A 17,953-nucleotide genomic window follows, 5' to 3' on the forward strand; every position below is an offset into this window, starting at 1 on the left:
CTCCCTTGTCAGCTTGCAAGTATGGAAAAGACACAACCACGTCACAAATTCCTGACCTTCCCCATGTATATATATCCAAACCCTTTGCAATGTGCTTTTTCAGTAACTTCTATTAGTAGGTGGAGCCTACTTTGATTCTGAGCTGGCCTTCAATCTACTTTCACCAAAGTGTGCTATACTTAGTTGATCGGTCCTGTCCAGCTCTTAGAGAACTCATGGAACACAGCCCTCTAAGCTCCTCTGTCCATGAGATTCTCCCAGCAAGAATACTGGAATGGGTTTCCATGCCCTCCTCCAGGGGATGTTCCCAACCCAGGGATCAAACCCATGTCTCCTACATTGCTGGCAAATTCTTTACCACTGCACCACCAGGGTAAGTCCTGCTTTTCCCAATAAACTCTGGTGAAAATGATGAGTAGATCGTCCTAAACCAAGCTCCCAAGCAGCATTGCACCTTCCTGTCAGGCTGTTGGAACCCTGCTTCTGCCATGTGAACAAACCTGAGGTGCATTCTAAAGGGAGAGAATCACATGAAAGGAAGTCCTTTGCCTGGAGTAAGGCCATCTGAGATCAGCCTGCAACCAGCCAAGCCCAAAATATGTGAGAAGAATGACCCTAGATCAGCAAAACTTCCTAGCTGATCACAGATACACCAGTGGCCCAATCTACATCCAGAAGAACCAGCCAACTGACTCACAGACTTCTCAATACCAAGCACTTACTGTTTTTAAGTGACTTGTTACTCTAGAATAACTACTACAAAATATCCATCATTTTTACCAAACATGTCTCAAGCTTCCAAGGCCTCTTTGAGGAAAATGTAGAAACTAACACCTTCTGAGCATCTCTTATGTGCCAGAGACATGATTCCATTAGGTCATCTTGGCCACCCTACAAAGCAGGGATCACATAATCCTTATTTTTCAACTGTAGAAACCACGGTTCAGAAAGGAAGAGCCCATGGCCTTAAAGCCACCCACAAGAGCCAGGTTCCAGACAAGGTGTCTCTGAGTCCCCGTTATCCCCAAGACTCCAGATGGGACCCTGGGTTCAAGAGACTCATGTGCATGATGTCTGTGCTCTTGGTGAAAATCTTCATATAGGGCTTCAGGATGTTGAAGTGGAAGGTGGGTGTCAGCATGCAATGGTGCCTGCTCCACTTGTCACCAGCACTCAGCAGGAGCCCATCCCCTAGCAGAGATAGCCACGGGGAGTGGGCAAAGGGCAGAACTTTTCCCTGGGCCCCCAGGGTTGTCCCCAATCCCCTTCACACACAGTTACTCACCCAGCCAGGGCTTCAGAAAGTTGTAAAAATCCATGTCCTTGGGTGCGACAGCAGCTGACATGAAGAAGGACCATCGGGCCAGGGAGATGGGGAAAGGAGGAAATTTTGTGTGGAATAGAGTATCCCAGCCAGGAATCTGCATTCCCGCTCTGAGCCCTACATAGCAGGAATGGGGCCAAGAGAACTGGAAGCCAGAAGCCAGGTGGAGAGGTGACAGGAGTGGGGGTCTGGTTCTCCCCCAGAGAGCAAAGGCAGAGCCCATAGACACAACTCAGGTACTCAGAAACACTCCAACAAGATACAACATGCCCCAACATTCCCTGACATGGCTCCTACATGGTCCAACATGTTATGAAGACACAGGCATAGCCCAACACTCTACGAAACATCTTTATGGGCACCTAGAACACCACGTCTGCCCCTGCACTCTGACCTCTCCTGAGATATGTGACATGGCCTCATGTGTTAACATGTCCTGACATGGCCCCAACATGCATGACACAACATGCTCTGGCATGGACCTGAAGACAATCTAACTTGGCCTGAATTTGCCCCACATGAGTCCCACACAGGGCTTACATACACTGATGTCACAGACCTGAACCAGGTGTGTCCCCGGCTGGGCCCCAGACATGACTCAGACATACCCTAAGACAGGCATCAAACAAGATCACATAAGGTCACTAGCATGTCTGAAAGTGACCCTGAGTCTCAGACCTCAAACAAACCTGAAACATGACCCAGATGTGACAAGCAGGAGAACCAGATAATCACTAACAGCATCTCAGGCAAGAAAAAGACAGACCCCAAAATGCTTCAGATGTCCTTGGCCACAGCTGAAGCAACTCCAGACCATGTCTATTTGAGCCCAGGTTTAATCATATACCAGGTGTCTCCAGGTAAAACAGGTACCAGCTGTAGTCAAAAACCAGGTAGAAGCATAAAGCTGACCAGACATAGCCTACAGCAGACAGCACACAGATATGCCCTAGGTGTGAGTAGACATGACCAGAAGTAGGCAGGTTAGAGTCCAGGTAAGAAAGAGGCAGAGGCATCTCTACCACAGCCCCCATATCTGCACCCAACACGGAGGATGTGGCAGCAGGCAAGCCATGGCCAAGAGCATGTCTACCTGGAGCGGTGAGGTGGAAGATGCAGATGACCACATGCCAGCCCCCCACGCCCCACGAGCAGCACACTTCCCCATAGGTGCTGGCCAGGCCCTGTGTGTACAGGAGACCTTCCTCCCAGCTCTGAATCTGGAGAGCAACAGAAAGGACCCAATTCACACTCTTCTAGGCTGCAAGAAGCAAGGATTTGCAGGGCAGAGATCCACAGCTGAGCCCATGAGTCACCTCTGGCAGCTCCTCGTCTGTCCTGAGCTTTCTCCTGGGCTCCCTCCCCACATTGGTCATATACAACCTTTGTGGTCCCTCTGGTACAGGGATAGAGAGGTTCTTTCCCTGTTTGGATTCCAAACACCATGTTCACCTGACTTCTCTTTCATCCCTGTATTGCAGATAAGGAAACTGAGGCTCTCAATGATGGAGTCCCTTGCGCAACATTCTCCCAGACAGTAAACCTGAGACACCAGCCCAAGACTCTTTAATCCATGGCCTGAATTATTAATTATCCAACTGCTCCGAGCCCCAAAACAATAGCTCAGTGGACCCTATGGTGCCAAGACTGGATGCTCAGAATCTTAGGTTTGCAGGAATTGGTCCTATGACCCAAATCAGACAAATTAAAAGGAATCCTCAACTTTTCCTAGAACTGTTGTAAATGAACTCCCTTTCCCATGGAGTTTGAGTGTCTGAGATTCAGTTTTACCAGGATGAGAGTAAAGCCATCACAGATGAACACTAAATGATGAAAACAGATTTCTGATAACATTGTTTAAGACCTGGATCCAGCTGGGCCTGAAGGCAGCCCTCCTTGGAGTTTACAGTCAGTTTATTTCCTTCCTTTGCTTAGACCATACAGGGTGGCATTTCCACTACTAACAGCTGAAAGAGACTTCAGCAACCAGAGAGAGCCAGGACCCTTCCCAGAGTCACTCAGCATTCTGGTGTCTGAACACAGGTCTCCATCAGAAGCTGCCCATTCCCCTGGTCTGTCTCGGATGGGAGGGGCAGAGAGCAAGGGAAGGGAGACAGGGTGGGGTGGAGTCTCCTCAGGGAGATTCCTGGGGACTGGAGAAGGAGAGCACTGAACTAGAGTGGCTGAGCCACAGGATAGGATAAATGAAATGGGCCCACCAGAGAGGTGGATGTCACAGGAAGAGCAGCCCCCAATCCTGCACCAGCCAGAAGCCTTCATTGCTCTGGGTCTGCAGATGAGTGAGACTGAGGGCTGGCCTGGCAGGGGGCCTGGGATACTACGGATGCCCACTGCGTCACTCTGCCCTCTGGTTTGAAATATTTTCTTCTCATTGTTCGAGACCTAGTTCCAGCACCTCTTCTTCTAGGAAGCCTTCCAGCACACCCCAGCAGAGAATTTTGTTTCTTCTCTGGATTGCCACAGCCCATCTCTTGCTGGCCAGTTCCTGACCAATCATACCAGGTCAAGGATCTCTCTGTCCAGATACGAGATCTTGAGATTGGGGATGAACTTCAGCAGGGTACAAGGTTGGGGTCCAAACGGCCATGGGAAGAAACAGGAGTCAGTGAGATGGAGCTTGATAAATGCATGAAGCAAAGAGGAAGTGGCTGAGAGAGAGGAAAGGAAGGAGGACCAGGGTCCTGTAGGGGCCGCATAAAGAGTTGGCAAGGAGGGGCTAGAATCCCTCAAATGTGTCATGACACCCACCACCACAAGCTCTGCATGGGTACCTGAGGCATTGGTGATGCTCCGGAGCATGTCAGGGTGGCAGAAAACGATCATGGGAGTGATGGGGCCAAACCAGATCATATATCCATGGGAGTAGTTAGCTGCCAGCTGGGTTAATTTTCTCAAGCCCTGCTCTGTCGTGGGGACCTGAAAGCATGCAAGGACATCACTCCCAAGAAGAAACCACTGCGGTGGACAGTGTGTCAGACCCCGCACAGATGGAGGAGTCTCTGCTTCCTCCTGATCCTTCCCTCATGTGGAGGAGTGGCCCTGAAGCATCTCCAAGTCCCAAGGAGATACCCCAGAGCACAGGGAGAAGACAGGCTCTTTGCCCACAGGTGTGGTGACTTTATCTTGAGAAGCCAAACTTTTTCTTGTTCTGGGAATGGTCTCAGCCCCAGGGGTGGCCACAGAAAGAGATCCCCACTGGAGAGGTTTGCAGGTAGCAGGGCGGCCTCAGTGCTTGTCCCTGGGTTTTGGTCCCACATCCTCTCCTATTCTGGCTGGTCCATGCAGCCTGCAGTCCCTTGTAATAAATCACTTGCACACCTGGGGCCTTCCATCCCTGGCCAATCCCAAAGGACAGATGTGACTTCTGCCCCTCACTCATGACAGCAGCTCTGACCCATGAAACCCCCTCCTCCAACTGGCTCCATGCAGAGTACGTCCTGCCTATTTCTCTGCGACCTATGGACATGACTTTCAGTTATGCCATCTATAAATGAAGAAGCTGACACCTTATGCACCCAAAGGAAAAGAAGGGTGGGTTGCCTCCTGGTAAAGTATCCTCTCCCTCAGGATGCCTCATTCAAACCTGACAAATACCCCCAGGGGCTCTTGGCAGGTGAACATAAGTCACGTTCACCTTTGTGACCTGATCCTGAGAGGGTAACAGGCAGGAAGGCCAGGGGTCTCCAAATGGAGGAAATAGGCTCAAGCGTCAGACATTTTTTATCTCTCTTAAGTGGCAGGAGGAAACAAACTAGTGAGAGAGAGAGAGAGAGAGATACATACATATTTTTTTCCCTTCTCTATACAAATTTTAAAAGGTTTCTCTTAAAATATTGTGTTGCTGTAACGACACCTGGTTCCACCTGAAGTTAACTATTCTCAAACCTTGAGTTAACCTATGCCTTTTTCTTATGGAAATGTTTGTCTTAAGCTATGTTAATGTGCTATGCATTTACCCCAGACTCTGTCTTCAAGTCGGTTCCACCTAATGGCTCAGAACTGACTTGACAAACAAGTATTTTTACTCAGACATTGTTCCCCCAATCTATGTAAATGAAACTATTTGTATGGTAATCTGCCCTTCTACAAGATTCAGGTCAATCATTTCAAGGCCGGGGATGAATTGTCTGGTGTTGAGATTATCCCAAACTACGTCTTATGGATGAGGGGCCTGGTGCCATTCTGAGTTTTAAGACATTCCTTTCTTTCATTGGAGAAGGAAATGGCAACCCACTCCAGTACATCTTGCCTTGAAAATCCCATGAACGGAGGAGCTTGGTGCAGGCTATCCATGGGGTCACAAAGAGGCAGACACGACTGAGCGACTTCACTTCACTTTTTCTTTCATTAACAAGCTGCTAGTGACTATATAACATCCCGCTGAAGACTGGGGGGGGGGGGGTACTCTTTCTGCCCCCTTCCGATGCCTATGTCAGAAGCTTTCTCTATCTCCTTTATACTTTAATAAAGCTTTACACAAAAGCTCTGAGCAATCAAGCCTCGTCTCTGGCCTCGGATTGAATTCTTCTCCTCCGGAGGCCAAGAATCCAGGTGTTTTTTCATAGTTCAGCAATAACCTTTCACTCCCTTCTCCTCAAGTACCAAATTGAGGGTTCAAAGCACTTTGTGAGATTGGTCCAGAGAGGGAGAGTGACTCAGCCGGGGTCACACAGCAAGAGGGACCACAGGAAGGAAAAATGACCAAGACCATACTCCATGACCAAGCCCTTAGAGGGGAGGGCAGAAATGCAGTAACTTTGCAACATTCCTGCTGCCTCCAATACTCACTGTGCCTTGTGTGCTAAGCCACTTCAGTCGTGTTCGACTTGGCGACCCCATGGACTGCAGCCCGTTAGGCTCCTCTGTCCATGGGATTCTCTGGGCAAGAATACTGAAGTCGGTTGCTGTGCCCTCCACTAGGGCACCTTCCCAACCCAGGGATCAAGCCCGCCTCTCTTCCATCTAACCTGCATTGGCAGGCAGGGTTCTTGACCACCAGGGCCATCTGGAAAGACTCGCTGAGATGCTTTCAAGACCCAGAATCTTAGGAAATCTTCACATGAAGATATGTAATTCCCCTGCCTTCTGAATTTTGCCATAATAAACAGTAAAATTTCAGTAAATCCTCCACCAAGTGGTAGCTCTTGTCCAAGATAAGAAAGAAAAGATGGACACCTCTCTTAGCTAGGCTGTTAGATGGGAGGAGCTGGTTACCCATCCCTTTGACCCTAACAGAGGGAAGGGATGGCATGCTCATCACTTAGGTCATCACACCTTTATTTTGCATTCTAATATTAGCCAGCCAAGGACTGTAGTCTGCTTCCCAGAACCATTGTCAAACTGGGAGTTGCTTATTAAGCAATTCGACAGTTGAGCTGTTTGATTAATCAAGAGCAAGGCCAAGCCAGAGTCAAGATCTGAGGCATAAGGTGGGCAGGCGTGGAGGAGAGAGAGGTCTAAGAAGGCTTCTTGGAATGGGTGGTCATTAGCCAACTTTATCCAGGTTGGGCTATGAGCATCTTGGTAGAGGGAGGGGAATTAGATAAGAGGAGGGATCCTGGAAAGAGGAGGTGTGGTGATGGGCAGTGATAGATAATTCCTGTGGGGAAGCTGTAGCCCAGAGTGAAAAGTCACAAGGATAAGGACCACATGCAGAGCAGACCCAGGACAGCACTCTTGAGAGGACCTCAAGGCCACCATGGAGACTGGAGAGGCCAGGGGACCAGGTTCTGTGCAGTCCGGCCTCAGGGGTGCACTAATGTGTGCAAGACAGGCAGGAAATGGACCCCAAAGCAGGCTAGGGCCGGAAAGACAGTATATGGGGAAGGTCTCGGCAGCAGAGCAGAGGAATGATAGAGGGAGGGAAGAGGGGCCTCCCAGGCTTCCCTGGCTTCTCTGCTATCCTAGACCCCAGCCCAAACCCTGAGCCCCATTCCTGATCTCCCAGGATCTCCCAGGAAACTCACCAGGTACAGGTGAGCAAAGAACCAGTTCAGTTTTGGGGGCTGTGGAAAACACTGGAGGAGGCGACAGTTGTTGAAGAAGGTGTAGGTCCAGGCCAGGATGTGGGCCAGGAGCCAGGAGGCCCCGACCACCAGCAGCAGCAGCCATGGGGAGGCTGCCACCAGCCCGAGCCCCAGCCGGGACATGCTCAGCTCCAGCATCCTGTGGTCAGATGGGGTGCAGGGTGAATCCTGAGGATGAAGGAAGAGGCAGTGATGGTGAGCTGTGAGGCAGAGAAGGAAAGAGCGAGAGGAGCAAGGGAGTGAGAGGCAGGGTGAGTGCTGGGGACGGGCAAGAAGGGCTCAGAGACAGACAGACACAGGCTGAGTGAGGGGATGGAGACCAGAGAAATTCAAAGGAAGAGGGAATGATAGAGACAAAGAGACAGAAAGATACACACAGTGTGTGTGTGTGTGTGTGTGTGTGTGTGTGTGTGTGTGTGTTACCCACTGGTATCCACTCCTCTCCCAAGCCAGCTCATTCCCTAGAGCCACCCTGCCATGGGCAGTGGTCTTCCCCACACCAGATCAAAACCCCAAGCCCCTTGACCCTCAGCCTGGCACCTTCTTTCTAGAGCAGCTTGTCTCTCACACAACCACCTCTCCCCTTTTTGTGCAAAGCCTTTACCCAGCCCCTCCCCTAGAAAATACTGCCAGGCTCCAGACTAAGTCAGCTGATTCACCCAGCATGCTTATTTCCTCCCCACCTGGACACTGCCCAAACATGAAGTGAGGCCTGGGAACCAGTTCAGTATAACAGACGCTGGATTCTCAGGACAGACAGAGGGTCAGCCTTGTCCCAAGTCATCTCCAAGGCTCCCTTCCCCAGGTGGACCAGGGAGACATCATGGACCATTTCTCAGAAATTTCTGAGGCCCTGGAAACTCAGAGCCCTGAGGCCCCTGGCCTCCAGGGCACACAGCCTGGCAGCAGTTCAACTCCCACCTCCACGCAGCCCAGAGCCTGTGTTGAAACATGTCTTCCAGGAACAGGAGCAGAGAAACCAGTCTGAGTAGAAATTACCTTTATCTGAGTCTGGGAAGTGGTGATGGACAGGGAGGCTTGGCATCCTACAGTCCATGGGGTCACAAAGAGTTGGACACGACTGAGCGGCTGAACTGGACTGAGTCCAGGGATAAAGGAGCCAATCAGAAGAGGGCACCTGGAGGTGTGAGGGGCCAGGCTGGGGTCGGGGGAAGGAACTGGGAGTGGAGGTCTGCCCCGCCCTCGCTCTGACTGTGGGCTGTGCGGACCATCCTCAGTGGGATGTTGAATGAGACCTTGAGATGAGGGGCCAAAGAGGATCTCATAGGAAAATTGGAAGAATCTGGAGTCCTCAAAAGAGATGGAATGAAAGCAAAGTGATGGCTACCAGTGCTCGTGTTAGTGTGTGCCAGTGGTCCGCCTAGAGCAAGCCTACTCAGTGCAGACAAGGCTATATTTGAAGAGTGCCTTGTATGTGCTGGTACCTGAAGAAGCAGCCTACAGTGTGTCAGAAACTGCATAAAGTGTGCCTGCTACGTTCCAGGTGGGCTACAGAAAGTGCATTTACTGCATGCCAAGGACTCTACATAAATCCTGCCTACCGTATGCCAGAGGTTGTACATAAAGCACACCTACCAAGTGCTGGGAACTCTCCATAAGTCATGCCTATTACATGCCAGGGTGTCTACATAAGGAACACCTACTATGTGTGTGGTACGCTGCGCAAAGGACACATACGGTGTGTTGGGCACTCTGTATAAAGCACTGCTTTTGTATGCGGAGTGCTGTATGTATATATGCCTAGTGTGCATCAGGTGTCCTACATAAAGCACACCTACTGTGAGTCACGTGCTGTACATAAGGTAATCACACTGTGTTCAGGATGTTCTGCCAGCAAGATAATACATCACCTTCCCCTCAGGGTTCTAGGCCAGCACCCTGGGATCAGGCAGAGGGACCCACATAAGGGCAGGAAGGAAGATACCTATTTAAGAGAAGAGCAAACTGAGGTTCAAAGAGAACAAGCCTCTAGCCTAAGTTGCCCTTCTGAAAGGCACTTGGGTGTATCAAACCACCAAGCCTACGTCTTCTCCCTCTGCCATGCTCTTCCACCCCCCACTCATAAGGGACAATGCCCTATTAATCCAATTACACAGGTGGAATTTCAGGCAATATGGTGACACCAGTGGAGGGATACCTGGAGGTCCTTTCATCATCAGGTGGATCATCTTACCACATCCAGGATAAACCACCCAAAGGATCTGGTGCTTCCCTCCTGGCCCTTACTTGATCCTGTCCAGAACTGCCTTATGGGGGTGTTCAAAGGTGTAAGAGAACTTGAGGGATGGGGCTTCTGGCAGAATTTCTGAGCAGGAGAGTGGGGGTAGTGTCCTGACACTGGTAGGATGCTGGGGAGACCCCAAACCTCCTTCTCCTCAACACTGGCTGGGAGACTCAGGTGGAGGATCCTAAAGCCCCCAGTATGGTGTTATTTTCTGTTCTGCAACTTTTCATTGCTATATGAATGTGAAGTGTTATGACTTTAAAAGTCAAGCTGAGAGGCAGAGTCTTGAGAAAGTGCGATCATGCATATTTCAGGCTATTTGTTGTTGTTGTTGCTTAGTCTCTAAGTCGTGTCTGATTCTTTTACCACCCCATGGACCATAGCCGGCCAGGCTTCTCTGTCCATAGGATTTCCCAGGCAAGAATAGTGGAATGGGTTGCCATTTCCTTCACCAGGGAATTTTCCTAAGCCAGGGATTAAGCCCACATCTCCTGCACTGGCAGGTGGGTTCTTTAGTTCTGAACCACCTGGGAAGCCCATATATTTCAGACTCTAGGCAACATATTTGACAAAGATGCAGAGCCAGCATGGTAAGCACACCAACCTAGCACAAATGTTAGAGGAACAGATCCAATGTCGAGTCACATTTGTTCTTCCTTGTTACAACAGGAGTTTTTAGCCACCTACTTGCAGCCTCTCTGGGTAGAGAAAATGTCATCTCTCTGGGAGATGACATTTGGTCAGTGGAAGGCCCTGCAGGCAATCAGAGAGGTTAGAGGATTGACATCCCTCCTCTCCAATGGCCACTGCTGCTTTCAGCTTCAGCTCATCTCTCTGGGTTTCAGGGTCAGCTACGCCCTGGCCTGGGGATGGTGTCAGCTCTCAGCTGCTAGCTCCCAGAGTGCTACACCTGATGGTTCCCCTTGTCCTGTTGTCAACTGAAATAAAAAACACACGACGTAAGAGCAGTGAGTTTCAGTTTGATTCAGAGACCCTACTGAGGACTATAGCCCAGGATACAGTTTCTCACATAGCTCTGAGGAACTGCTCCAAGGAGCTAAGGAGGGAGGTCAGCATATATATGACTGGATAAGGGAATATGCAATCCAGTACACATCATGGGAGAAGGTCATGAGGAACAAATTTCTTAGTTAATAATTTTAGTACTGTTCTAAGTATGGCAAGATACAAAAATTCAGGCTCATGCAAATTTTACCTGAAACTATCTAAAGGCAATTTTTCCTATTTTTCCATGTATGCAGGGCCTCACCCTCTTCCCTGTCCTGAGTTGGCAACTGCAGCGGCTAATGATTTTACCTTGTAGAACCAGATGGTGAGCAACATTTCTTGTTTACACAGTCTGTACATTGTAAACAGCCCCTACGTAAACCCACTCTCACGTAGTTCATCTGAGGTCCCTGGAAGGACCCAACTGTTCTGTTCCCCAAAGGGATGGGACACCTCAGAGATCTCAGCAAACCAGTTATGTGAGTGTCCCTGTTTGTTTAGGCACACACAAAAAATAAAGTATTATACCCACATCCTGGAACAGGAGGGTGAAGTAGAAGGATCAATATTTCTGTTGTTCAGTCAGTAAGTGGTGTCTGACTCTCTGTGACCCCATGAACTGTGGCACACCAGACTTCCCTTACCTTCACTGTCTCCCAGAGCTTGCTCAAATTCAGGTCCACTGAGTCCATGATGCCATCCAACCCTCTCACCCTCTGTCATTCCCTTTTCCTGCCCTCAATCCTTCCCAGCATCAGGGTCTTTTCTAATGAGTTGGCTCTGTGCATCAGGTGGCCAAAGTACTGGAGCTTCAGCTTCAGCATCAGTCCTTCCAGTGAATACTCAGCACTGATTACCTTTAGGATTGACTGGTTTGAGCTCCTTGGTTCTGTTAAATGTCTACATTTAACCAACTGTTTTCTTTCCTTAGATGAAACCTGCAAAGCACTTTTCACCACAATTACTAATCCATGTAATTACAAAAACTGTATTTTTAAAAGGAGAAAGCTTAATGTCATGCATAGTACCATACTGAGTAAATGCTTAGTGCCGTGCCTGGCATGCAGCAGGACTTAATATATACAAACTGTGAAAAGCCAGAAAGTAACCCAATTCAGAAAAAGGACTCCAAGTGCCAAAGTTCAAATCAGGACCAGCTAAGTTAATCTGGGTAACTCTCTACCTTTCTGTGTCTCGATTTTCTTGCCTGAAAACTGAGGGTATTTTCAAGTTAGTTGTGAAAATCAAACTAATTTAAAAGAGTTAAGTGCTTATAACAACACTCCCAGACTCACAGTCAGCACCAAGCTTGAAAAACTGCCACTGTTTCCTGATTTCACAACAGAATGAGGATTTGGGCACCAGCCATGAGCCATAGGTCCCCCTTGTACAGACATCAGTTATTTTGCAGACTATGAACATCCCCTGTTCATTCCCTCTGACCTTAGCAGGGTAGAAGCTCCTAGGAGAAGATCAAGCATTGGGGTTGGGGTCAGAGGGCTCTAGATCAAAGCTAGGTTTGCCATTTTCCAGCTATATGACCTTGGGCAACTGATGTGCCCTCTGAACTTCACATTCCTCCTCATTAAAAAAGGAATAATAACAAGCCCTTGGGGCTTCCCTGTTGATTCAGAAGATAAAGAATCTGTCTGCAATGCAGGATACCCATATTCAATCCTTGGGTCTGGAAGATTCCCTGGAGACGGGAATAGTTATCCATTCCAGTATTCTTGCCTGGAGAATTCCATGGACAGAGAAGCCTGGTGGGCTACAGTCCATGGAGTTTCAAAGAATCAGACATGACTAAGTCACTAACACTTTCACTTTTCAACAGACCCTTGGCAATTGGAAAAGTAAGTCTGTGTGTTTCTTAGTTTGCATCCTTTGAAAGCAGACCTTGATTCAAGGATTGAAATGCAACTACTTTATTTGCTAATGACCCTAGGCAAGGGTTAATGTGATTTGTTTCTTTGAAAAGTGATGCCAGGAAAGGCCAGTAAGGCACTGTACAAGTGAGGCTGGGAAGGGAAGGCAGAAGGAAAAGTCTGCTTCATCAAGAAGCTCACACTCTGGGCACATGGGGCTCAGTTCCTCTGGGGGACAGCAGAGAACATGCACCCACCAGTTCTTAGACGGGGCTCCTTCCTTCAAAAGCATTATTTTTCCAGATATCCTGCATACACCGCACAGCTGAGGTCTGGGGACAGAGGAAGAGGCCACCCACAGCAGTTGTGGTCAGGAATACAGCCTGATTGGTGCACACATGGTTACATATAGTTCGGTTACTTCAAGACACACACATTCACACCTTTACACACATGTACACCCACACTTGCAACACAATTACATGCACAGTCACATATGCATAAAGACACACAAAACCAGGACTACATACACCCACGTGCCCTTACAGTTGCATGCACTTAGGTACACCAAAAAGCTATGTACAACAACACACATTTCATATGTACACATACACATATGCATCTACCCATGCAGACAATTAAATGCGTACACTCATATACACATGCCATAACACATGTGTGCGCAGAGCCACACATACACTTACTCACAATCACACATAGAATCACACATCCACGCACACACGTTCAATGAATGGAGACCGGATGTCTTAGAACTTGTTATTTCCATGTCCTCCAGCAGAGGGAGCCTCCAACACACTCAGAAGAGGAAAGGATACTTGCCCCAACCCCCACAGCAGCCAGTGGCTGGACCAGGACTGGGTGTGTACCAACAATAAACTCACAGGTGCAGCACCATCTGCAACTCTATGGCCCCCAGGCCTCTCTCCTCCTCCTCGCATTCATTCATATCACAGCCCTTAGTGAAAAGAGAAAGCTTTTAAGTGGGAAGGAAACATTTGACCCCCCAAGTATAGATAACCCTTTGAAGGGGTTAGCTCCATGGTGGCAGAAAGAAATAATGCATTAACTGGTGGGAAAACTGCATCAAGGAAAGGGACTTTTTCTTTAAAGTTGAGGTAATAGCAACATTATTTGTATTCCAACAGGAATGATCCATTGTCAATATACCTGGAATATCCATGGAATGATTCATGGTCAGTGCACCAAAAAAAATTTAGTCTATTTCTTAGGCTTCCCTGATAGCTCAGTTGGTAAAGAATCTGCCTGCAATGCAGGAGACCCCGGTTAGATTACTGGGTAGGGAAGATTCACTGAAGAAGGGATAGGCTACCCACTCCAATATTCTTGGGCTTCCCTGGTGGCTCAGCTAGTAAAGAATCCGCCTGTAATGCAGGAGACCTGGGTTAAATCCCTGGATTGGAAAGATCCCCTGGAGAAGGGAAAGGCTACTCAATCCAGTATTTTGGCCTGGAGAATTCCATGGACTGTACAGCCCATGGAATCGCAAAGAGTCGGACACAACTGAGTGACTTTCACTTTCACTATTTCTATATTCTACATGTCAGCAAACCATGGTCTATGGACCAAATCTGTGCTATGGCCTATCTTTCTAAGATAAATACATGCACAAAAATTGTTTTATATTTTAAAAGGATTGTAGGGGAGTGGGGGGAAGAGGAGAAAATTTTAAATATGGACTGTATTAAAGCCTGAAATATTTACTATATGAGTCTTTATAGAAAAGGTATGCCAACCCTGCTGTACACTAGTAATAAACAATTGGAAAATGTTTTCAAATGTCATTTTCAACTATCATGCATCATAAAAAGTGAAATTTGTTGTTGTTCAGTCACCCAGTAGTGTCCAACTCTTTGTGACCCCATGGACTGCAGCACGCCAGGCCTCCCTGTCCCTTACCGTCTCCTGAAGTTTGCCCAAGTTCATGCTCATTGCATCAGTGATGCCTTCCAGTCATCTCAGCCTCTTCTCCTTCTGCCCTCAATCTTTCCTAGCCTCAGGAAGTTTTCTAATGAATCATCTGTTCGCATCAGATGACCATAATACTGGAGCTTCAGTTTCAGCATCAGTCCTTCCAGTGATTATTCAGTGTTGATTTCCTTTAGGATTGACTGATTTGATCTCCTTGCTGTCCAAGGGACTTTAAGAAGTCTCCAGCAGCACAGTTTGAAGGCATCAATTCTAAGCCTGCTCTTTCACTCTCCTCATTCACCCTCATCAAGAGGCTCTTTAGTTCCTCTTCAATTTCTGTCCTTAGAGTGGTATCATCTGCATATCTGAGGTTGTTGATGTTTCTCCTGCCTATCTTGATTCCCGCTTGTAATTCCTCCAGCCTAGCATTTCTCATGATGTGCTCAGTGTATAGGTTACACAAACAGGGTGACAGCAGACAGCGCCGTTGCACTCCTTTCTCAATCTTGAACCAATCAGTTGTTCCATACAGGGTTCGAACTCTTGCTTCTTGACCTGCATACAGGTTTCTCAGGAGACAGGTAAGGTGGTCTGGTATTCCCATCTCTCTAAGAGCTTTGCACAATTTGTCATGATCCACACAGTCAAAGGCTTAGCATAGTCAATGAAACAGAGGTGTTTTTCTGAATTCCCTTGCTTTCTCTATAATCTAGCAGATGTTGGCAACTTTATCCCTAGTTCCTCTTCCTTTCTTAAATGCAGCTTGGACATCTGGTAGTTCTTGGTTCACATAATGCTGAAGCCTAGCATGCAAGATTTTAAGCATGACCTTACTAGCAGGGGAGATGAGTGAAGTTGTCCAATGGTTAGCACATTCTTTGATACTACCCTTCTTGGAAATTGTGATGAGAATTGACCTTTTCCAGTTTTGTGGCCACTGCTGGGTCTTCCAGATTTGCTGACATATTGAATGCAAAACATTGATGGCATCATTCTTTAGGGATTTGAATAGTTCTGCTTGAATTTCATCACATCCATTAGCTTTATTAACAGCTGTGCTTCTTAAGACCCACTTGACTTCACACTCCAGAATGTCTGGCTCTGGGTGACTAACCACACCATCGTAGTAATCCAGATCATTAAGGTCTTTTTTATACAGTTCTTCCGTGTATTCTTTCTGTCTCTTCTTGATCTATTCAGTGTCTACTAGGTCTCTACCATTTTTATCCTTTATTGTGCTTATCTTTGGGCAAAATGCTCTTTTGATGTTTCCCATTTTCCTGAAGAGATTTCTAGTCTTTCTCCTTTTGTTGTTTTCTTCTATTATTAAGCATTGTTCATTGAAGAAGGCCTTCTTATCTCTCCTAGCTATTCTTTGAAACTCTGCGTTTTATTGGACGTACCTTCCCATCCCTTGCTTTTCACTTCTCTTCATTCTGCTATTTGTAAAGCCTTCTCAGATAACCACTTTATCTTCTTGCTTTTCTATTTCTTTGGGATGGTTTTGTTTGCCACCTCTTGTACAATATTATGAACCTCTGTCCATTATTCTTCAGGCACACTGTTACCTAGATCTAGTCCCTTGAATCTATTTATTACTTCTACCACAAATTCATACGGAATTTAATTTGAGTCATACTTGTCTGGCCTAGTGTTTTTCCTGATTTTCTTTAGCTTAAACCTGAATTTTGCTATGAGAAGATGATGATCTTAGCCAAAGTCAGCTCCAGGTTTTGCTTTCACTGACTGAAACAACAGTGAAACAGCTTCTCCATCTTCAGCTAAAAAGAAAGCAATCAATTTAATTTCAATATTGACCATTTTGGTGATGTCCATGTGTAAAGTCATCTTCTGTGTTGTTTAAAGGGGTTATTTGCTATGACTAGTGAATTTTCCTAGTAGAATTCAGTTAACCTTTGCCCTGCTTCATTTTGTTCTCCAAAGCCAAACTTGCCTGTTACTTCAAGTATATCTTAGCTTTCTGCTTTTGCATTCCAATCCCCAAATATGAATGAATAAAATATCTTTTTTAGGTTTTACTACTAGGAGGTCTTCTAGGTCTTCTTTTTTTAATTAATTTTTTATTTTAATTGGAGGCTAAGGCAGAGGAACCAGAGATCAAATTGCCAACATCTGCTGGATCATGAAAAAAGCAAGAGAGTTCCAGAAAAACATCTGTTTCTGCTATATTGACTATGCCAAAGCCTTTGACTGTGTGGATCACAATAAACTGTGGGAAATTCTTAAAGAGATAGGAATACTAGACCACCTGATCTGCCTCCTGAGAAACCTGTATGCAGGTCAGGAAGCAACAGTTAGAACTGGACATGGAACAACATACTGGTTCTAAATAGGGAAAGGAGTTTGTCATGACTGTATATTGTCACCCTGCTTATTTAACTTATATGCAGAGTACATCACGAGAAACGCTGGGCTGGAAGAAACACAAGCTGGAATCAAGATTGCTGGGAGAAATATCTATAACCTCAGATATGCAGATGACACCACCCTTAAGGCAGAAAGTGAAGAGGAACTAAAGAGCCTCTTGATGAAAGTGAAAGAGGAAAGTGAAAAAGTTGGCTTAAAGCTCAACATTCAGAAAACTAAGATCATGGCATCCAGTCCCATAACTCCATGGGAAATAGATGGGGAAACAGTGGAAACAGTGTCAGACTTTATTTTGGGGGGCTCCAAAATCACTGCAGATGGTGATTTCAGCCATGAAATTAAAAGACGATTGCTCCTTGGAAGAAAAGTTATGACCAACCTAGATAGCATATTAAAAAGCAGAGACATTACTTTGCCAGCAAAGATCCACCTAGTCAAAGCTTTGGTTTTTCCAGTGGTCATGTATGGATGTGAGAGTTGGACTGTAAAGAAAGCTGAGCACTGAAGAATTGATGCTTTTGAAGTGTGGTGTTGGAGAAGACTCTTGAGAGTCCCTTGGACAGCAAGGAGATCCAACCAGTCCATCCTAAAGATCAGTCCTGAATATTCATTGGAAAGATTGATGCTGAAACTGAAACTCTAGTACTTTGGCCACCTGATATGAAGAACTGACTCATTTGAAAAGACCCTGATGCTGGGAAAGATTGAAGGCAGGAGGAGAAGGGGATGACAGAGGATGAGATGGTTGGATGGCATCACTGACTCAGTAAACATGAGTTTGGGTAAACTCGGCAGTTGGGACAGGGAGGCCTGGCGTGCTGTGGTTCATTGGGTTGGAAAGAGTCAGACATGACTAGCAGCTGAACTGAACTGAATTACTTTACAATATTGTAGTTGTTTTTGCCATACATTGACATGAATCAGTCATGGGTGTACATGTGTCCCCCATCCTGAACCCCTCCCCACCTCCCTCCCCATCCCATCCCTCAGGATCATCCCAATGCACCAGCACTGAGCACCCTGTCTCATGCATCGAATCTGGACTGGCGATCTATTTAACATATGGTAATATACATGTTTTAATGCTATTCTCTCAAATCTTCCCACCCTTGCCTGCTCCCACAGT

At 47.0% G+C, this 17,953-nt stretch overlaps 1 protein-coding gene across 3 annotated transcripts in view; it reads right to left on the minus strand.

Annotated features, from left to right (window-relative positions):
• Positions 1-17,953, minus strand: part of LOC133250471 (prostaglandin E2 omega-hydroxylase CYP4F21-like) — a 67,630-nt gene that overhangs the window by 9,371 nt on the left and 40,306 nt on the right. The gene's annotated exons all lie outside the window — the stretch shown is intronic.

The sequence above is a fragment of the Bos javanicus genome, chromosome 7 (assembly GCF_032452875.1).
Source record: "Bos javanicus breed banteng chromosome 7, ARS-OSU_banteng_1.0, whole genome shotgun sequence".
NCBI classification, from domain to species: Eukaryota; Metazoa; Chordata; class Mammalia; order Artiodactyla; family Bovidae; genus Bos; species Bos javanicus.